We start from the raw sequence: 9,459 nt of genomic DNA, 5'->3' as shown, positions 1-9,459 counted from the left end.
ACAATGAAGAGAAAGATAAGTAAATGTTATAAAACAGGATTCTACGACCCACAGGAGGCGTCCAGAACACAACGACACAGAAGAGGTGCTATTGTTACTGAATATCTAAGACCCACACCTACGACCCACGACTGTGAGTCTTTCACTGTTGATAAACGACTGCTGCTGCGAGTCCGTTCTTCGTGTTCTTCGTGTTCATCAGCAGCAGCAGCAGAAACCGAGTTTGGGAAAACTCGAATTTCTTCTTCTCTGGCTCTCCTCAGCCCCCCAGACTCTCGACAACCTCTCTAGTACTCCAAGGGAACATATTTATACACCTACAGCTCGTTGAATCTCCCTCAATTACTCCATATAATCTTCATTACTCGGTGTTTAAAGAAAATATCTTCCGAATATTTTCTTCTCTGAAATGATTCTCCACGCGTTATAAGCTGTATTTATTTCCTTGTTTAAAAACTACACACTCCTTCCTACTGCTCGGGACATCAATCATGCACTTAACACGCTAAAAATCTTCTCCAAATCACGTAATCCCGTGAACTGTTCTTATTATGCTCGTGCTGCCCTGATTTCTTCTTGTGAGTTATTTAGACAAATTTGATCGATCTAAAGACCCATAATCTTCCTTTATATCCCATAAGAAGATACCCAATGAGTTTCAGCCATTGAATCGGCCTGCCACTACTTCATTTCTTTGATCGAAAATTCTCCTGTGTTGTGAACATTTTTCCCGCCAAAATCGATATTCAAATGAAGAAGAGGGGTGTCCCCCTATCCTGAACTGGGGTGCGAATAGAAGCTGCCTTGGGGTGACCTGGGGGTGCCCCTTAGTAATTAGGTTACCCCTTATCCAAAAGCGAGAGTCCGAATAACACTTGTCCTCCGGGTGCCAAATTCAACTTTTCGAGCCGAATTTTCCAAAAATATTTATTTCCAAAAAATACCTACAAATACATAAAATAACAAAATTAGTACAAAATCGAGTGCCAACAATATATAGTATTGAGATCAAATTAGACACAAAAATGTGTCTATCAGTAGATAATTGCAAGTGTTCCACCAATCTAGATGAAACAATATTTTGACAACTTCCACTGTCAATAATCATATCACAGATCTTGTTTTTCACACGGTATTGAATTCCGAATAGACGGTTACGAGTTGGATCGTCTGCACGAGGAATAAATAATATATTTCTAATAATACAATCGCATAATCTCCTTCCTCTCATTGCTCCCCATAAGTAGGTATATCTCCGATATTTTGAGAAAATTCTTCACTTTCTTGTTCATACACATCAGAAGATTCCTCTTCAGTCATCAATGTGCGCCCACTTCTATATTGATTTGATGTATGCCCCGGTTGCTTACACTTATAACACTTGTTTTAGTTGGGTATGCATAAGGGTTTTGAGGTTTTGATCTAATGGGTCGAGCATTACTAGGCTGGGTTGGAGGTGGTGGGGTCTTTGTGGTAGGTGGGGTTTGGGAAGAAGATGGTTGGGTGGTAGTGCGAGTGGGAGTAGGATAAGTACGAGACTGGAATGGAGAAAGTTGCTGCTTATTAGGAAAATTTTGAAATGAAGGTTTTATCGGGTAAGAGAATGAGGATTTTGGGTATGGTTGTGGATAAAGTATGAAAGATTCTATCTTCAGAGCATTATTAATGACAGCATGAAGAGAAGTGTATTGTTGAGTAGCTAACCTTTCTTTTATACTCCAATCAAGTCCATTGATGAACCGCCCAATTGTTTGATCAACCATCTCATTCAGCTGGTTCCGAGATAACAAACGGGAAAATTCCGTTACATACTCTTGTACCGTGCCGTTGCCTTGGCTAAAGTTTTGCAAACTGATGAACAAGGTTTGCATGTATTCCGAAGGAAGAAATCTTCTCTTCAACAGTTGTTTCATGGTTGTTCAGGATTGAACTGGTCTCAATCCTTGATTGGCTCGCTCTATTTGAAGATGATCCCACCATGAGTAAGTCAGTCCAATATACTTGAAAGCAACACTTGTTGATATTCAGGTATGCGCATATAAGCAAGGAAACAATCAACTGTACACAAACAATCTAAGAAATCTTCAATGTGTACAAGTCCATCAGACGGAGTTATATCAGCCTTGGAGCGATATATTTGTGGATTTCCCATGTTCCTTTGATGATGCGGTGGTGAAAGATAATAATATGGCTCATAATCTTCAACATCCATTGTTTGATGCTTTGTAGAAGATTTTTTTAAGTTATGGGGAGCAGAGTAAGAGATTAAATCTTCGAAAAATTCAAATTGTGGGGTTGGTCAAGGTGGACATGAAGAGTAAATTCGAGTAGTGAATAATGGATGGTAATTTGACTTATTTCTGGAAGTATCATGGTTGTAAGAGGGTTGGGAAGTGACTGGAGGGATTTGAAGATGAGTGGTGGAGTTGGGATGGGTAGAAGTATGGGGATGGACAATTTCAGCTTGGGTTTTAGGTAATTCTCCAATTACCTTCTTTCCTTCTTGTTTCATCAAGTCAGAAAACATACCCTCGATTTCTTCTTTGAAGTCTTCAAAACGTTTATCCATTGATGAAGTTAACTTTGTTTCAATACTGACCTCCATTTTTTGCATATTTATTTCTAGGTTCTTCAAACTAATTCTCAACTCTTCCATCTTCTTATCACCCATGCTAGTGGAGGCTCTCAATCGAGTCTTTGGTACCACTTAACGTAGCAGAAAGCGTGTAACTAGGATCAAGGATCCAAAAGATAGTAAAACCTAGTATGAAATCAATAGATTCACAAAAGCTATAAGAAAATTAGATAATGATAACCAAATAAAATATATTTGATAAATCAAATAAGATAATAATGTTTAATGTGTAGGAATTATACAATTCCAGGCCTTCTTATATAGGCTTCAATATTTCCTAAGGCTGTGTTTGATAAGAGCTAATTCCATGGAATTAGCTATCTTTCCATGGAAATAGCGTTTTTTCCGTCGTTTGGTAAAAAAAATGTTTCCATGGAATTGTAATAAAAATGTGGCCTAAAATATGTTTTAAACTCAATTCCATGGAATTCCATGGAAAGTCTTTCCTTGCCTCCCCGGGAAACTGATTCCATGGAATCAGTTTCCTTTCTCTGGTATCAAACACAGCCTAAAAGTAATAAAGCTCTAAAGGGAAATCATGCCAAACTAGAAAACTAATAAGTTCTAGAATAGGGAAACCACAAATTAGGAAATAATACTAGAAATAGAATACGGTTTGACTCTAATGTCAAACAGGGGTGACTTGGTTTAGATGTTCTACATCAGTTAGGCCCTACTTCCGAAACAACATGATTATGTAAGTACTTGTAAAAAAATGACGTTATTTTCTTACCATTTTGATCTCTTTCTTTCTTTAACCAAGTTTTTTATTTCATTCTTTCTCTAATACATTTTTTTCCCAGTATCGTCTTGGACAACATAATTATGAAGCGAGTTTAAGAGACTTTGGAGACATGAATCGGTGTTCCAAATTTTGAAGACCTATCAACCGGACTTCAACCCAGCTGTGAATAATGATGATGGAGTTGGTACTTCCACTCAACCTACTCGAGGCAATGAAACTGATACTTTCGCTCCAGTCTATATGGATGAAGATTTGGAGGATATGGAAGTGTTTGGTAGCTCATCATCTACTCATAATTCTGAAACCTCAGACATATCTCGTAGAAGACGTTTTTTCGAACAAACAGATGATATTAGAAGTGCAGGAAGAAATAATGCAAAGAAAAAGGCTCGTGAAGCTAAAGCATCGCAAAGAGCAGATGAAAAAATGGATAAGCTCATCGAACTTCTTGAAAAATCACACGAACAAAGTGTTGCAAAGTATGAATCAGAGGAAGATTACCTCAAAAAGAACTTGGAAAACTTTTCAATCTTAGCAAATACACAACAGAGGGAAGCTGACTTGAAGATCCTAAGCTAAAAATTGAATGAATTAGAGGAATGGAGAAACCCCTCTACAAACTATGGAAAAACAGGATTTTGGTCCGTAATGGATTACTACCAATCCCCTAAATTAAAGTGATATATTAGTAATAATTTAAGTTATTTAGAAGTTCATCTTTAACTAAATGATTTAGGTTATTTAGAAATAGGATTTCAATTTCAATATACTTTTTAAATTTCTTCGAAAAACCATTGTAACCTTGTTTTGCAATGTTAATGAAAGATTTCCTTTATTTTGGTAAATTTTTAAATTTTGAAACAAACAACGATTGGAACAAATTGTCAAACATTTCTTAATTAAAAATTTAAAACATAGTCGTTGGTGATGTAAACTAGGTGTAGGAAAAAAAGGAACATCTAAAAATTGGCAATTTAAAGAAAAATAATAGTCGTTGTGGTGTAAAACCGGTATACAAAAAAAAAGGTCAAGCGTTGTATTGTGCAGCACTGGGGATGAGCGCTGAATAAGACAACGCTGGTGTCGAGCGCTGAGTGGTTCAGGAAGATTCCCTGGAATATTCCTTGAGCGCTGAACCATTCAGCGTAAAGTAACTTTTTGAGCGCTGAATTATTCAGCGTTTCAATCTCGCTGCTAGTTGGTCTGCGAGCACATGCTAGGAGAGAGAACTATTGTTAACTTTCAGACCACACTTTTTTTTTTTTAATTGCAACACTAAGCTGCTGATCTAGCAGATGAATCTATCTCATATGACTTATAGCCTGTTTGGATAGGAAAACAGAAACTACTTTTTGACTTATGTAAGTTGATAAGTCGAAAGTTAGGGTGGAAAGCGTTTTATAGATCGACTTATAAAAGTCGAAAAGTGACTTTTTTTTGGAGACGAGATTTTTGGATTTCGACAAAGAAGCTGCTTCTCCTCGTTAATTGTGTCCTAATTTTTCCCTCCCTTCACTTTCCTCGGTATCTTCTTCTTCCCTTTCTTCAAATTCAGAATAGCTGTGGGAGAAGAACTACAAGCTCTGAAAAAAGAACTAGGGTAATTTCTTTTTCTCATCAATTATGATTCATAGTAAGATCGATGATGAATTTTTCTATGAGATTGATTTGATTCGGTTTTATCATTTATATCTTTCAAAAATATCATCTTTATCTAGTTGATCCTTATCTAAGCATACATAACATGACATAGTTGATGTAGATCTGATTGCATACATCTTTTTTCGTTGTTAATATATGTTGGATTTCTTATTTCATTATTTTTTGTTTGCTAATTTTTTTTTACTGATAGTGAAGGATGTAGATATACAAAGGTAGAAATTAAATTGAGGTTTAAGATCTAAAACCACCTTAAAATCTTTGTCTCTACATATTCTTTGCTGATTTTTGGTTCCATTGGAGACTTGATGTTAAAATTACTAAACGACGAGGTTTACATGTTTTACATCAATTAGGAGGTATTTATGATATTGTTCTTATTATTTGTTAGATTAATTATGGCTTCAAGTTCAATCCAAGCTGCAATGCCTTATTTTGAAGAAGCTAAAGAGGTTCTTGCCAGTTGGTCTCTTGTTCATGAATCATTTTTCATAGATCGGATGATAGTTAAGGTTCAAGAAAGTGGTGAAGATAGGAAATTGGGAGTATTCTCAAAACATGATTGGACTGAGGTTTCATGGAAGCAATCATCGATCCACAATCAAAGTTCCCCCACCCCCCTGAAGGTGAGGTTTCACTATTGTTATACTTCATTTTATTCCTACAAAGTTTGGTAGATATCTAGACATAACATGGTATCTAAGATACTTACTGATATATATAGTTGTGATATGATTTCATTTCAATCAGGGGCTAGCTGAAGCCACCCCCAATCAGAAAAAATTAGTTTACTTAGGCTGTAAATAATAGCCCATTTACCTCAAAACAGATACAGATATATTGGATTACAAATGAAAATTCAGTCAAAAACTTACTTAATTTCATAAAAGAGGACTTGGATTATTCTCAGTTTTATGATACTATCTCCTAGGATCTGTATGGAGTAATTGAATTAATATATGAATGTTTTAGGTTAATCTTTGACGTCAACTGTGGATTTGTGACTATCTAATTAGGAGAATTAGATTATGAGGTTGGCCATGGGAATTGAATTATTGTTGCTAGTCTAGATTATTTAAGAATTTTTTACATGATATTGGGAATAAGATCGTTATTGCTTATTAGGTAGTTGTTTATTTAAGAGTTAAGAGACGAAACTGTAGGATTTGTTCGCACTTAGTTTGTAGATATCATGGTGTCACAGTTAGTTTTTACACATTCGAGTGATACAAAGGATTACATAGTTTCTGGACCCTTCCAGTGAAGAGTATGTCCATTTTATTATAGATTGTTGCCATATTGACAGCCCCAAAGTTGGCCATTCTTCTGACAATACTAATGATAGTAGTAAAGTCAAAAGTAACAAGTCTCCGTAGATTGTTTTCTCCTGTACTAACTGACATTCCAAATTAGGTTTCCTCCAAAATGGATTGGTCTCACAAGTATGAATGGGTACCTGTTTGTCTTGACATTAGTGAATGGAAACTGATTCATAAGTGAATTCAGTTAATGGAAACTTGTTTGTCCCGACACGTGTGCCTAATTTATTTATTTTTGTAAGCATAATTTTTTTTCTAAGCCACCCCATCCTTGGATCTTGGTTCCGCTCATTTCAATTGCTTGAATGTGTTGTTCTCTTCGTGCTTTGAGAAAATATATTAATGTAGGCATAACTACAAGTTGCATTGAAGAGGCAATTAATTGTTCCAAACTGCAGGTGTTGGTGTATGTGTTGGTCTAGGAAGTGTATATAAGTTTTTACTCACTAACTTTTACTATTTGGACAGGAAAATACTATGTGGTAGACTCGGTATACTCTTATATGATGGGATATTTAGCTCCATATAGAGGAGAGCGGCACCATCTTAATGATTATCAAGGAATCAGGTTACCTTGTAGCGTAAGGGAAAAATTTAACCATGCACACTCGTCGTTGCGTAATGTGATTGAATGGTGTTTTGGTACTCAAAGCTCGCTTTCCTATTTTGAAGATGGTGTCGTCTTACAGCTTGCGTAAGCAAAGGAATATCGTTATAGCTTCATGCACGATACATAAAGAAGACGATGTGACGTGGATTCTTACCAATATGGGGTTCGCCTAGGCATGTCCATGTATTACCGTCTTCCATTATGAAAAATGTATATTAACTTTCGGAATTTTAAACCATCCCATACTAGTACAAGTGCAAAACGATTATGCTTGGTTTTTGTGGAATATTAAAGTTTTATTTTATAAGGATTACTGCAATATTGTTGTTATTTATGGGTTATATATTTTTCTTTTTAAGGATTACACTGTTGTTCATGAATGACTACAAGGACCATAAGAAAGCGGAAGAGTAGTCTGTTTATATAGGGAGGAACAAGAACAAACATAAATAGTTTTACAATGATAAAGAAAAAATGCCTTCTGCTTCAGTTATGTTTCCAAACTTAAGTATAAACTTTTTTGCTTAAAAGTCATGCAATTCCCAAACTAGCTTATCTACTTTTTAGCTTCCGAGAAGTTTAGAAGCACTTCTGACTTCTACTTCTGTATCCAAACAGGCTATTAATCTTAGATCCGAAATAAGTGGGTCGCCTAGTAAAAATGCCAAAAATGTTACTTATCTACCGGATTTATACACAAAATTATACCCCGCCTATGTGTGAAATTTTCATTGGTTCACTCTTTAAAACGGACCCCTATTTTCAATGATGGGATAGGGTGCGGAAGCAATGAAGGATGGATATCAATGCCACATAGGGTGTGTACCTATCCGGTAGATAAGTAACAGCTTCGGTAAAAATGTTAGGGCTGACAACAGGCACGTCTCAGTCTATGAAAATATTTTATAGCTAAACCTAGCCCGAAAATATTTTACACGTTTCAACTGAGACAGAGAGCTTTTAAGCTCTGAAAATCTTCTTCTTCTACTTCAGGACTGTGTCATTCGTTGCTTAAGAAATTAACAAGTAAGTTCTCTTGATCTATTGGTTTACAGATTTGCACTGTTCTCATTTTAATTCCTTTTTATTATTATTCCAGAAATGAACTCCATATAAAAACCTAAAAAAACAGAGTTCATTCCAGAAATGAACTCCATATAAAAACCTAAAAAAAACAGAGTTCATTCCAGAAATGAACTCCATATAAAAACCTAAAAAAAACAGAGTTCATTTATGGAATGAACTGCAGCATCATCATCTTCGTCGTCTTCAACAACAAAGCACAAGTTCATCTTCACCAACAACATCTTCATCACAAATCTTCGTCGTCTTCGTCGTCTTCATCTTCATCGTCTCCACCATCTTCAACAACACTAGTAGCAATAAAATCAAGAAAAAAACTCGTTTTCATCGTCGTCTTTATCAAACAAATTCAGCAGCAGATTAAAATCAAAAAAAAAACTCGTTTTCATCATCGTCGTCTTCATCAACTCGTGTTGTTTCTTTATCAAACAAATATGTTTCATCGTCGTCTTCATCAACTCGTGTTGTTTATTTATCAAACAGATCTGTTTCATCGTCGTCTTTATCAAAACGAATGCAGCAGCAAATTAAAATCAAGAAAAAACTAGTTTACATCTTCAACAACAGCAGCGATGAAGATGAACTTCAAAAGTAGCAGCATTACAAACCAGAGTTCATTCCTCAAAATGAACTCCATCATCTTCATGTTCTTCATTATCAGCAGCAACTCATCTTCATCCTCTCCATCATCAGCAACAACAATAGACGAAAAACATCAAAATCTTCATCACAAACCAGAGTTCATTCCAGAAATGAACTCTGTTATATTCATCTTATTTTATAGATCCGAAACTTACCCAAGCATATGAAGATGATAAAGGTTCATCATCATCATAAATAGCAGCAGAATCTTCAACCTCACCGTCTTCATCATCAAAACAGAGCAAAATAGCAAAAAGAAAAAAGAAAAAAAAATGCAAAACCTTCATCGTATTCATCATCATCATCATCTTCATATTCATCACTAACAGAGAAAAAAATAGAGAGAATAGAGAATCGTTCATCATCATCTTCATCTTCTTCATCACTAGTAGGAAAAAAATAAAAAAATAAAAAAAGAGAGAAATTCTAGATCTGAAAATATAGGAGAGAGAAAGTAAACCTGAGAATGATTTCTTCTCTCTTACTTTTTGACTGTATATATGATCCTTATCCAAAAGGGTATTTCTGCCACTACAAGATTACATTTACATCCTTCACGATTGGGGGAAGGAGTTGATGTTTTGGTTCATAAGGATATTTCCAAAACGGGTTTACAAAATTCCGTATTTTATTCAAGTGTGGATGGAGACGATATGGGTCATTTGAGGAATGTATTTTGGTAAGATGGTAGGTGTAGAGAAGAGTACAAAGAGTTTGGCGAGGTTATTTCATTTGACGCTACATATTTTGTGAACAGGTACAACAT

This window comes from Papaver somniferum, chromosome 8, assembly GCF_003573695.1.
Source record: "Papaver somniferum cultivar HN1 chromosome 8, ASM357369v1, whole genome shotgun sequence".
Taxonomy (NCBI): domain Eukaryota; kingdom Viridiplantae; phylum Streptophyta; class Magnoliopsida; order Ranunculales; family Papaveraceae; genus Papaver; species Papaver somniferum.
This window is presented reverse-complemented; position numbering follows the sequence as displayed.